The following is a 13,634-nucleotide window of genomic DNA, read 5'->3' on the forward strand; positions in this document are numbered from 1 at the left end:
TCCCTGATCTAAGTGAGCCACCTTGACACAGGGCTTGAAAACCTGGCCTTAAGGACTCATTATATTTAAAAGTGCAACTAATTTAACTAGATAGTCTTTCAAAAAGGTTATTGTTGCATTCATTTTACTAGTAAAAATGTATAGGAAACATGTTAAAGGAAAATAGCATTTTTAAATGTTAGTAGCGCAGCGTAAGAATAATTAATGGTTTTGAACAAAGAATATTCATGGTCTTTCATCTTATTTCTTAACATTTAAAACAAAGAAAATTATATAAACTTGTGCTTGATAATGCTGAGTTCATCCACCAAAATTATGCCATCTGTGCAAAACAAAAAGGAGTATTTGCCCTTCAAAGCATTCCATGACAGAAAATCAACAGAGCACTCTGGGCTTGCTATTTTTAAGAGATATTCAGCCTGTGCAGTAGGAGTCTCAAAACCCCACTTGGTTTCTCAGCAGCTTGGTAGGATCTGGATTCCTGCAGGGAATTAAGGCTGCTGCCTGTCCCTGGGGGGGAGCCCCAGCAGCAGCCAAGGCCGCCAGGACACAGAACCTGCTCCTCTGCTGCTCCTGCCCCATCAGTCATCCTCTGCTAAGAAAAAGGTGAGCTTTGGCATTGAGATATAGGCCATTCATCAAGGTCAGGGGAAAAGGAAGAGAAAATCTTGGGTTTTGGGAGCAGATGTCCGGGCAGCAGGAGCAGCAGCATGAGAAGGGGAAGAAAAAGGCCAAGGAGCTGTTGGGCAGAGCACTGGGCAGGGCACAGGAAAGGATCTGAGCTGTGTGTGCTGCACTTTGGAGGTGTAAACACAACGGCACAGGAAGCACAAGACATCCACCCAAGCATGGGGTGTTGCCACATTTCTCTACACAGAGAAAAGCAAGGCACAATTCTTCCCAAGAATATTTCTGGGTTTCACATTCTCTGAACCTTGGAGAAAGGAAAAGCGCAATTCTCATCATTTGCTGTGCTTGTGTTTGTGCAAAAGTAGAATGCAATATGGAGATTGTTTACCCAGAGTGATGGTGTTTTGTTCCCTTGCCCTGTCAGGGCCAGGTGTGTGTGTGTTGAGACTTTCAGCTGGCAGTCACGAGATTCTGTGCAGTGTGTGCAGAGTTGAGTGCTTGGCAATTCAGTTTAGATGTAATGCAATTTAGTGTAATATAATATAGAATAATATAGTGTAATAAAGTAATTAATTAGCTTCCAATCTTAGATGGATTCAGATGCATCATTCTCTCCCCTCATCGGGGTTGCCTGGAAATACCATAATGGGGAGAACAGACCATGAATCCAGCCTGAGGCTGAAGCCCTGGGAGCTCTGTGTGATTTCTGGAATTCAGGAACTGCTGGAGCTCCTGGACTGTTGAGTTAGGGATGGAAAGAAAGACTCCAGTATTCAGGTGGATCAGAAAGCTCAAGAAGAATCTTTATTAAGAAGAAGCAGCGACTTTTATAGTCTCCCTCACTAAGTGGGACTGGATTGGTCTCAAAGTAGAAACATCTCACATTATTGGTGACTGTGAATAGTCAGAGAGATAATAGAGAGATAATAATTGTCTTAATTTTTTCCTCTAAGATTCCCAGGCTCGGCCTGGGAGAAATTATCTCTGTTCTTTTTTTGACTAAACTAAGAATCTCCACACTGGACCACTTGGCATCTGACAGGCTGCAGGCACTCACCAAGTTTTCCAGACTGCAAACTCATGGTTTTTTGCTGTTTAAAAGGCATCTGGATGATTTCTCCCAGTGTGGCTCCCTTTGCAGAGCATTCCAGGACTGCTGACAGGGCACCTGTGCAAGGGGGTGATGGCAGCAGCTGCCCCTGCTCTGGATGCCCCCAGGGCACAGTGAGTGCATTGTGCCCTGAACTGGGTCGGACAAACTGCATTCACACATTGCTGTGAGCAAGCTGCTCCCTTGGCACCAGACTGAGCAGGGGCAATCCTCACATTCCATCAGGAATATTCTCATTTTCTCTGCATCAAGGGCAGGGAACCAGAGGTTCTCAGCAATAAGGGAACTCTGTTTGCTGGGGGACATTAGAGCCAGAGCTGCACAGAGGCTTGACTCATCCCCTGTCTGCTTGAGAGAAACACAGGAAGAAAACAGGATTTGAAAGGAGCCAAGCACTCCAGACCTCTAAAACCAAATGTACAATTCTGTTTTCATTTTCTTCAGTGAAGGAATATTAACCTGCCTGTATTAACTTCTATTTAGGAAGATGCTGTGAGCTTATCTTGATATTAAAGACTCTTTAGAGCACTTTCTATACTTCAGTTCTTATTTTAGTTTAACTTAATTAAAATCTTTTTGAGATTCTCTTGATGAGACACACTGAGCCTTTCAGTAACAGAATATAGATAATTATACCACGCCAAACATTCGGAGATACATTGAACAAAGTAAGGCTGTCCAAATTATTGTGTTAAAATAGTGTCTGCCTTATTATTTTATACATTGGGCAGGCTTGGTGCCTCTGGATAAGATCCTAGTGATGTTTCAGGGCCTACTTTAGAATAAAAATTCATTATTATTATACTCTCACCAGAGCCAATGTGTCAGAATACCAGGACTGAAACCATTCCTGAGGGAAACACCTCCCCAGGCCAGTGACACCCCCATACCTTTAAAGAAAATGAATATTGTAGTATTAGCTGTGAGCTGATAGAGGCTGCAGCCAAATAGAAAATTTATCCATTCTCTTTAAGTCATACCTGGTTCATCACTTCCTACCATCCTATCCTTACACCTTTCTTGGAATCTCAACAAGGGGACATCTAAAATTGATATAATTATTTTCCTGAAATAAAGAACAAGTACTAAAAATTGTACGCAGGTACAGCTAGATCTTTTTATTAACAGAATGCATGTAAAAATGCATAGAAGGTAAAAATCCATAGAAACCTGTCTTGCACTTGTACTTTGTAAGAAGAAGTATTTTGTACATATTTTGTTAAAGAATGCCAAATCTAAATAGTTTTATTGTGTGACTCAACATGGATTTTATGAATTAAAATATATTACCCTGGACTGACTGTAACTGTGCACAGATAAATACTAGCATTGGTTCAGGAGTGTGGATTGGGCAAACCCTGTGGCATACAAATAACCTGAAGCATTAAAATGTATGCACCATGCACAGCCATCCAAGGGGAATCAGATCGAAGGTCTGAATATCTGTTTTCCAAATTAAAAATTCAAATCAGGACATGTAAAGTAGTTTAAAATAATAATTACACGAATCCCAATTAAGTAATACACAGTAATTACAAGGAGTGCTGTTAGCAGATTCCAAACAGGGTCTGGGTGCAAGGCACAGCCCAGGCAGGTGCTCCCAGACACAGGAGGAGGAGGAACCACAGGTGCCTGTGTGTCAGAGACCAGTGAAATCCCCTCACTCCCTCCTCTGGGCTTCCTGCTACTCTGCCAACCAAAACCTTGCTGCTTTCGTGCTTTTGCAGCTTTTATGGGCTAAAATGTTCTTAATGAATGAACACCGGGCAGAATTCAGGAAACATTTTGTGGCACAAAACCAATTTATAACAAGAGAATTGTGTATGCTCTGATCAGCAACAGGAAATCTGAGTTACTTGTTTCTAAAGTTTTGATTTTGCTTTCCAGTGTCTCATCAGGTGCTTCAGAGGACAATTGATGTCTTTATCTGCATGTGTGAACACTGCTTTAGGAAACAAAGTTTTACCTACCATATTAAGCCACATTGTTGAAAGAATTGAAAATAGGAAAAAAAAGCAATATCTCAACCCCCAGAAAACCATGGGCACAAATAGAATTCAGCTGTAGTAGTTTATTGTGGGAAAATCTTTAATGCAAAAAAAAAAAACCAACAAAAGAAACAGAGCACACTTTAGTTGAGCTACCTGTGCTTGAAAACTTAGCGGTCTGCAGCCAAAAAGCATGATTACACGTTGTGAAAACTGTCTTGGAAAACTTCTTATTGACAGAAATATTTATCTTGAATTTGTGGCAATTTCAGGGGTAATATTTTGTTTGTTCTGTACTGCATGCTCAGAGCACAACACATAACACTGAAATACCCAGGAACCTCTATATTCCACGTGCACCCCTCATTTTTCTGCAGCATTTAGGAGCATGTGTGATGTCCAGACTCCACAGGTTTCCAGCTGTATTGGGAATACAGGATTGCACATCAGTAAACCCAGCTCATATCTGAATGCTGCTCTGCTGTGTTTTCCCCCACACTCCCATAGTGATGTACCCAGATTCTGTGCTCTGAAGCTTTGCTATTTAACAGAACCTTGTCCCTTAAAACATTCCACTAAAGGAATCTGAAACCTCCTCTAATTTTGATCTGGCCAGACTGACTTTAACCAAGTGGATTGCATTCAGTATCTCAAAATACAAATTCAGTGGAAGCTACATTGTACTTGTTGTGTTACCACAAGCACTGAATCATTTCTACAAAAACAAAACAGATAAGATGAGGCTTCTTGAAATATCTCCAGTGTGGTGACACTTTATTTTCTATATAAAACATCCCATTCTATATTTTAAAGTCGTGTTTGTAAATAATCTTTTCCCATCATGATGCTTTTCAGATATCTGATTCCAAAGTGCTCTTTTGCTGAGGGCCTGAGACTGCAAATATGCCACAAATGCAGGGTCCAAATGAAAAATCTGCTGGGAGAACTGGAGCCAGATTAAAATATGAACAAAGGCTTGGAAGAGACTGTGTATGTGTGGTGGAATGTGCATCCACTCAGCCTTGCATGTGTGCTTTCTGTCCCTCTTTTAGAGCCAGATTTTTTTAATGTAAACTTTTCCTTTCTTTTTCCTTCCAAATTTCAATGGTTTCCCCTGTCCTCCCCAAAATCTGGTGGGAGCTCACTAAGTCATTATTCTAAGTTTCAAAGGCTGCTTAATAAGAATAATGACAATAGAGAAAAGAGTGAGAACTTTCATCCCATCTTCTTGCAGGCTTGGATTACAAATTGGAGGCTGCCATTCTCCAGGCACAAGCCCAAATAAACAAGTACCAAATCCCAGGATGCCTTCAGGATGTGCTGAACATTCAATTCCTGTGCTAGGCAGCAGGACAAACAGGCAGCAGGAGCTTTGGAAATCAGGGCACCCACTCTGAAAGGCCAATTTCTGACACCTTGGAGGGATGGAGGTCCCAAAGATGGCAGAGATGGCTCTGGGGATGTTTCAAACTAGATGGATTCTTTTTTTTTTTTTGAATCCTGGTTCTCCTTTTGTTTTTTCCTTGTGACAAAACCTCCTTGGTGAGTGAGAGTAACCCAGAGCCCTGCCCGTTTCTTACCATGGGCCAAAGGAGGCAAGAAATCCCCAGAAATTCCTGAATCTGTGGTCCAAATCACAAACTATTTACATGAAGGTAATACCTTCACAGATTTTCAATAAAAGACTCAAACCATACTGCAGAAAAATGTTTCAAGAGGGGGAAAAAGACCCCCAAACAGATCTGATTTGCATTTCCACAATTAACACACATTTTAAGAGTCAGAGCCTCCACAGCCATGCAGCCCTGAAGAGCTCAAGGGTCTGTGGTTCAACTGAATCATCTGACTTTCAAGCAGAGGACATCTATTTTAGTTCATCAGACTTTCTAAAATTAACCGAGGTTCACAGCTTGGTAAAAAAAAAAAAAAAATACATACTGAAAGAAGCCCTCTAAATCTGGATTGCATACTGATAATTAAAGTTCCATATTCTGAAGGCTTTTCTCAGGGTTTTTGCCTCTTTCCAGTAAAATCTTAGAAAATGGAAAACTAACATTAAGAACAAGCTGAAAGGAGCAAGCTGACTTGCAGACTTCCCAGAAATACTAAAGGATTGGACAAAACATACAATGTCATGGTCAAAAAGGTGCAGCAGGAGCTATTTTTGTCTTTAAGAAAAATAAGATGTTAACAACAGAAATACATTTAGCCTTCCAAAAAAGCACCATTTTGACATATTATTATTAATGTGTCTATTAGTTACTGAGATCAGGGTGGCCTGTTAAGAGATTCTTTAAAGATAAATGTCTCCTCATGGCTCCACAAAAGATCTTTATCTTTTCAGTATGACACAGAACACATCGGCTTGTATCCAACACCTAAAGCACAGGAATTCCTCCTTTCCTTCTCCTTTCCTTTCCTTTCCTTTCCTTTCCTTTCCTTTCCTTTCCTTTCCTTTCCTTTCCTTTCCTTTCCTTTCCTTTCCTTTCCTTTCCTTTCCTTTCCTTTCCTTTCCTTTCCTTTCCTCTCCTTTCCTTTCCTTTCCTTTCCTTTCCTTTCCTTTCCTTTCCTTTCCTTTCCTTTCCTTTCCTTTCCTTTCCTTTCCTTTCCTTTCCTTTCCTTTCCTTTCCTTTCCTTTCCTTTCCCTTTCCTTTCCTCTGAATTTCCTTTCCTTTCCTTTCCTCTGAAGAGAATGGTTAATTTCAGAGCTGGTCTCTAAACAAGGAGTCCTGATAACATCCCAAGTTTCACATGCTGTTAGGAAAGATAATCTCCACAGCTGGAAGGATGAGCTGCAGCTCCAACAAGTAACATCCTTCCTTCCTTCCCCTTCCCCTCCATGTGTGGGGGCCTCTTTAAGGATCTCAGACTTCATAATTAAACAAATTTCTCTTGATACATAATCTCAGTTGTCCTTAAACCCTTCAATCCCTTACACATTGTTACCTGTCCCTCAGGTTTGTGCTATTTTAGAGGCTCAACCCCAGCACAGTTTTCCTTTATTTGTTGCACTGCAGGCTGAGGGCAGAATCTGAGCAGCCTTGTTGTGAGTGACACCCAGCAGTGATGCTTGTGGAAATGTGTCACATATCAATTAACATTTTGCCAGAGTCCTAGCCTAAGCCAGGGCAGGGATTTTAGCACTGAACAGCAAATCTATGGAGCCATTCATCTTCTCACCACACTCCCATACATTCAACCTCCCCTATGCTCTCTTCCACCAAAAGAATTCCCATCAGTGGAGTTTCCTCCTCCCACTGCCAGCTGAGGAAATCCTCTCCATGACAAATCCCACATTTCTGTTCTGGCTGCTCAGCAGAGCCACTGCCAGGCTCAGCTTCACCCTCACAGGAGCTCTGGGCTCTCCCTGCTCCACCTCTGAGCGCTCTGGCCCCTGTCCTTTATCAGCAATCCAGCACCTCCTCTGCCTCACTGCTCATTCACAGGCACAGATTTGTTTTCCTCAAGGAACATCAGCATTTCCCACATGTGGGGAAGGTTTCTGTCCTGCAGAGGAACAGTATCAGCTGTTTTAACTTCATCACCAAGCTACAGATTTTCACCACCCTCTTTAGTTTTTCAGTACAGACTTAAGCTACATAAATTTCAATGATTTTCCCACAGTAAACTACTACAGCTAAATTCTATTTGTGCCCATGGTTTTCTGAGGGTTGAGATATTGCTTTTTTCCCTATTTTCACTTCTTCCAACAATGTGGCTTAAGATGGTCCTGTCAAGGTGTTTTTATTTATTTCAACAATTTGATTCCTACAGTGTCTGGTTTGATTTTCCACTAAAGGCCTTTATGGGGGCATAAAAGCTTCATAATTAAACTTAATGAAGGTAAACAATTGTGAAGTTAGAAATGGAAGAGGAGAACACTAGAACAGGCACAGAAAGGACAGAAAAATACCATCAAAAACATTACTTCCCAATTTTAAACAGCTCCACACATTCATCCATCCACTATGTGATCAGTGTTATGTCCATCTCTCACAACTCAGAGAAATTTTGTCTGAACAAACTTAAGTTACAGATTCTTCTCTGTGCTAAAGAAATCAATCCCATACATCTTTTATAGCTTCCTGAAAAGTATATATTTATGTCTGGTTTGTCTTGGTCTTCAGGTTTATATTGTATAGCCAATTGTAGCACAATAAAATGATTTCATCTATACCATTTATGTACAGTGGGATAAGAAAAACAAATGTACATAATTTACAAATTTGTTCAGGTAGAATGTTGAAAAACAAAGATGCAAACACAGAAAAATATTTCTACCAGTCTGCACTACTTAATTTAGGAGTTTCTATGAGAAATAACATTCATGGGGCAAGTGGAAGTAGCATTTTTGTGCAGCATTAGAAGGCAGTCACTTTAAATCCTGTATTTCCACACTCATTAAAGCTCTGCTCAGAGGAGTCCTGCTGATAAAATATGATTTGGTTCTTTTAGAGCAATATCATTTCCTGATGATTTTGGAAGAACCTTATTTTTCAAAGGGAGAGGGAGGTGAGGTGCATTCCTAGGATTGCACAAGGCAATTTGGAGAAGCCAGGCCTTCTGCACACCCAGGTGTGGCAGAAATACTCAATTAACCCAGCTCCTCTGAGCTTGTTTAGAGTGGGAAAAGGGAATGAGCATACCCAGGTGTGGCAGAAATACTCAATTACACAGGGGCAATCCTGATGTGGAATTTTTACATCACTTCTTGGGAAAAAAAACCTTCATAAACATAACTTTGATCCCTATTTCGAGAATTATTTATGTCTTAACAGCCCAGTGGGTCACTAGGAGTCATCATGACATCCTTGTACTCCTCTGGACTCTTTCAAAACTAGCAATTTCATTTCACTTTCCAGTATTTTCCAAAAGGGATGAAACTCCTGCTTTTCCTACTGCCATTAATTTCACAGGACCTAGCAGATAGGAGCTCAGTGGGCTCTACACCATTCCTGAAATTCATGTAGCATAATCCCCAGAGCTCTCAGCAGTCATGCTAAACCAAAAACATGCACAGAAAAGTAATATTTCCTATTTTTGTGTACCAAAAACTCTTGCTGCTGGTGTAATTTGTATTTATGCTACTTTATCACACGGCGCTGACAGGGCTGCAATAGCCCAGCTCAGCACTGCTTTGCTATTTCATTTTTGAGAAATGATTTCCAAGAGATTTGGTGCCTTATTACGGCTTCATTAGAGAGGAACAAAAAGACATGTAACTGTCTAACAGCCTGTGGGGCTTTCATGGCATGGAGATTGCTGGGATAGAAATGCTTGAAAGTACTCCTGAAATGGCCAGATGCAGCCCCAAATTCCCTTTATGGAGAATAAACTCAGGGTACTTTTTCCATTATTTCCATCCTATAGGAATAATGCAAACCAGGTGCAACAGAAGCAAGAGTTCTGATTTGGATTAATAAAGTCATAAATCAAAGTTTCAACTAAATACCCATTCCCATCTAAATGCTGTTAAGTTCTAGTGCTTGTTGAAGTGTAATTCTTCTCATTTGTGCTGGTTTTTTGGGGTTTTGGGGTTTTTTCTGACCTTGGAACCTCCATTTTCCAGTGAGAGCCCCTGGAAATGCAGGATGGAGTTTGTGCAGCTTGGTGCACCCGAGTTCAGCCGGGTGAGACAGGATTCCTCTGTGTTCAGGTGCGTTTTTCCTGGGGGCACTCAGGAATGATGTGCACATTCATGGTGTGATTTCCGTGTGTGTCTAAAGATGCTGAGAATTGCAAAATATCTGCCCTTATACAAGGATATAATGATGTCTTTAGACCTGTCCTTCCAATAATTGCTGCCAATAAACAGTGTACTGTTCATAACCAACTGCTGGAATCCAAAACGCAAGGAACTCAGAACTTTGGGCCAAAGCTTAAAAATTAAACCCAGGATTTGATCTGAGATCTTGGAAGATGTCATGGACATATTTTCTGAAAAATCCTTTTGTTCGTATCCTTTCTCCTGAGAAGCTGAGGAGCTTCAGCTTCTCCATGTTTTGCTGCTTTGGAATGTGATTTGGAAAATTGTTTACCCAGCATGTGAAATTGTTTTTACTTGATGACCAATGACAGCCACCTGTGTCGAGGCTGTGAGCAGTCACAAGATTTTATTCTCATTCCTTTCCTTTCCTTTGCTATCTTTCTGATGAAATCCTTTCTCTATTCTTTTAGTATAGTTTTAATATATCATTTTCTTTTAATATAATATATATCATAAAATAAAAAATCAGCCTTCTGAAACATGGAGTCAAGATTTCCTCATCCTGGGACCCCTGCAAACACCACCACCACAGGAAGAGGCTTCCAAACTTAGGTGGCAGAAGTGAGAATGTGGATTTATAGTTTAAAGTTTTACATAACATAAATTTTAAACTTATAGTGTAAAGCTAATGTAAAGATTTACATTAAACTAAGTAAAGGAAAGTTTAGACTTTTAGTGTTTAAGATATAGAAAAAATAAAAATAGTTACAGAGGTAACCAAGGAGTTTAGAATGCAGCACTGTGGGTTTGTGTGTCATAACATGATTGGCTAAGAAAGCCCACACTGTAGCATGAGTCCATGAGAGGAAATATTTAAGGGTTGGGTCAAAAATATAAATACCCTTGTTAGCAGTATTTTATTAGTCAATAACTCCTTAAAAGGTCTTGTAATTAAGGGTCTTGTGACCTTCTGAACTATGCTGTAAAGATGTGAGCCAAATTCACCCTTCCTGCCTATGTAGAACCACATCATCAAAAACAATTCAGAAGTCCCATCTCAAATCCCTTCCAAAATTCCCCACAAGTGAATTATCACAAATCACATTTTAGGAAACTGAACCTGGTTTACAAAGCCAACAACAATGAGGTGCTGATGCCCTGAGGCCTTCCTATCAATCCATACCCTATTCCTCCCAGGCAGGCTATATGACAAGCACTGGCACTGTACCCTCCTTTTTTACACAGAACTGCTGTCTTTGCCTCATTTTGGGGTGAATTCAGCAGTGAAGCTGCCTCTGCAACAGCTTCTCTGGAGGTGATACAGCTGGGGGGATGTTTGGGCAGGTTCTCACAAATATGGATAAGAATTCCTCAGATTATTGAGGTGAACCTTTTGTCTCTTCAGGCTCCAGAAAGTCACAGATGCCAGTCACGTCCAACATTCAGAATTACTGGAAAGTTCCAATCCTTCTAAACCATTCTTGCATGAAAAATATTAAACAAGAACCCTTCCCAAGCATGTTCCAGCACAGAATGCAGGGCTCAAACAGCAACAGCAGCAGGAAGCTCAGATGTCCTGGTTATCTACAACATCTGTGCAGCAGGGAGATCAAAGCAATATATGAAATGGCAGTTTTCAAAAGACACTGAAGGAGGCTGAGCCATAAGAGCCTAGAAGAGAAGTTCATTGCACTTACATGTGCACTTGCAATGTTTGTGAGTCTCTAGGCCTGAGTAAATGAGCCAACTAAACAAAAGGAAGCAGTCAGAAAGCTGTCATTGTGATCTACTACAAATTTCAACCTCATTTAGATTTACCCACTCCTCATACCTCAATTTAATTCAATTCAAAAGCGTCAAAATCCCTCTATAACCTTGTCGTCCATAATGGAATAAATCAACATGTAGGAGGGGGAAAGGGGAGTAAGACTCAACATGCTATAAGGTTATAGAAAGGAATTATATAGAAAATATCTGTTTCTGGTGATACTTTTTTACGTGTAATCACCAGAGAATAATGACCATTTTGCAATAAGAAACAAAAAACCCACTATTAACTCTGGCAACATCTGCTACAGGGGCAGGCACAACAATGTTTGACCATAGCTAGAGAGGGGCTTAATTATATCCAAGATTTAAGGCCTGATTCCACATCATTCATATGAAAAACTTTCTACTGTTGGGGTATTTAAAGTATCAATCTTGCTTTGAGGAATAGGTAGAGTCTACCCAGAGAATATCCTTGTGCTGAAAGTTTGGGTTTCTTTTTTTTCTCATACACATTTTAAAGCGTTTTAAAGCACAACTGTTTAAGTTGCACATCAAAGTGTTAAATTGGTATTGTAGAAAGGGCATCTTGATGCAGTTGCATTGAATCAGCTCTTCAGGAGTGGCCCTGCCCTCCCACCAGGGATGGGTTCACATTTGGGTCTGTAATGAAGGATCTGAGCTCTCTGTGCCTCCCTTCTCTCTGGGTCTGGCTTTTCCAGCAGGGTGTGCAAACCCCAGTGCTGATCTGGGACTGCAAAGCAGGCACAGGACAGAGAAAGCCTTTCTGCTTGCCTTGGCCAGGAGTAAATGCTGAGTACTCAGGGATGCTATGTACCAAACCCCAACAGGCTACTGACACCCCAAACTGTGACAGAACAAGAAATCCTTAGCTAGAGGCAGAAATCAGTGCACATGTGACAGAATGAGAGGCCCTTCTAACAGGCATTAAAAAATTAAGTTTCTAAGACAGTACATTGGCAGCAGGCATTTACTTTATCTGTACATTTGGGAGCACATTGAGGAGCAGCTTTTCAATCTGAAGGATCAAATCTGACACAATTCATCAGACAATAACAGTGAAATCAAAAAGACAGTAACTGGAAAATGTAATCCTCCCCTGAAATTCTCCTCAGCTCACCATCTGCTTCCATTCTATTACATCCCACTGGGGACTCACTGTCTTGCAACATCTCCTCTGGGTGGAATTGCCACAGATGTGGCAGGCAGGGCTGCTGGCTCTGCTGCAGGAGCCCAGCCAGGCTTTGGGGGACACAAAAGGCAAAGTGACACAAGAGCATCCCATGAGGAACAGGGGAGCCCACACCCAGCACGTCACAGCAGAGCTCACAGAACCCAGCCAGGTTCCCTGCAGGGAAAGCAGCAGGGCTGAGCCAACACAATGGAAAATTTGCAAGCATTTAACTGCAGAGGTTATTTTCTCAGAATGCCCTCAAACACAAGCAGTGCCTGCAGTTGTCAGAAGTGTTTTGCTGACACAGAAATGCATTGTTGGTGCCTAAGACGTGTGTGGAAGCTCTGTGACAGGAATTTCTTTGAAGGAAAGTGCTCCGAGCCATCTGGGAAGAATAGCAGCCAAGCAGGGCTGACTGAAATGCTATTTTCAGTCCTCCACAACTCCACTAGACTAAAATGGTGGAAATTCTATTTTAAAAGATATATAATCCTTCAGCATAGAGAGAACAGGGAATGCTGAGATCTATCAATTCCCCACTAGAGTTTAGGACATTGCTACCAGCCCAAAGGCATTATCAAAGGTTATTCTTTATATATTAACTTTCCCCTACCTGTACTTATTGTTGTGAGATGTATGCCACACACCTCACAGCTCTGAGAGCTTGAGGGGAAAGAGAATCTGTGTTTTTCCTGTTAATTTGTTCTTGGTTCTCTACAATTCAAAGTGCATGTTCTTTGAGCAGGAGGTGTAAGTGACCATTTCTGCTCCCCAAGAGAGTCCCACCAGCAGCAAAGGAACAAAGAGGAATCTGTTTAATTTATTCATCTGAATTTCAACTGCAGCCGAGTTCAGTGGGGCAGAAACAGAATCCTGAATGCCCCAACCATCTTAGGGCACTTAAATTGAGTTCAGCTGTGAGCAGGAAATCTGAATCATGCCCAGGTGAAGAACAGAAAGATTTTATAAAGAAATCTTCCTATTATTTTGGGTACTCAGTGTTTATTCCAATAACTATCAGACGAGTTGTTCTACACAGAAACAGAAGTGTTGGCCTGGTGTGGGTGAGCTCCTTTGCCCTCCAACCCCATTTTGCCAGAATTTATCTCCCTCAGCTACAGCCCAGCCAGGTGTGGCCTCACCTTTCCCCACCCCAGCAGCCCCAGGGGGGACAGGTCATATTTTTGAAGTCAAATCTGTGTGGAAGAGTTTCTCCCATTAAGCCACAATCCTTTG

This window comes from Geospiza fortis, unplaced genomic scaffold (genome assembly GCF_000277835.1).
Source record: "Geospiza fortis unplaced genomic scaffold, GeoFor_1.0 scaffold146, whole genome shotgun sequence".
Lineage (NCBI taxonomy): Eukaryota > Metazoa > Chordata > Aves > Passeriformes > Thraupidae > Geospiza > Geospiza fortis.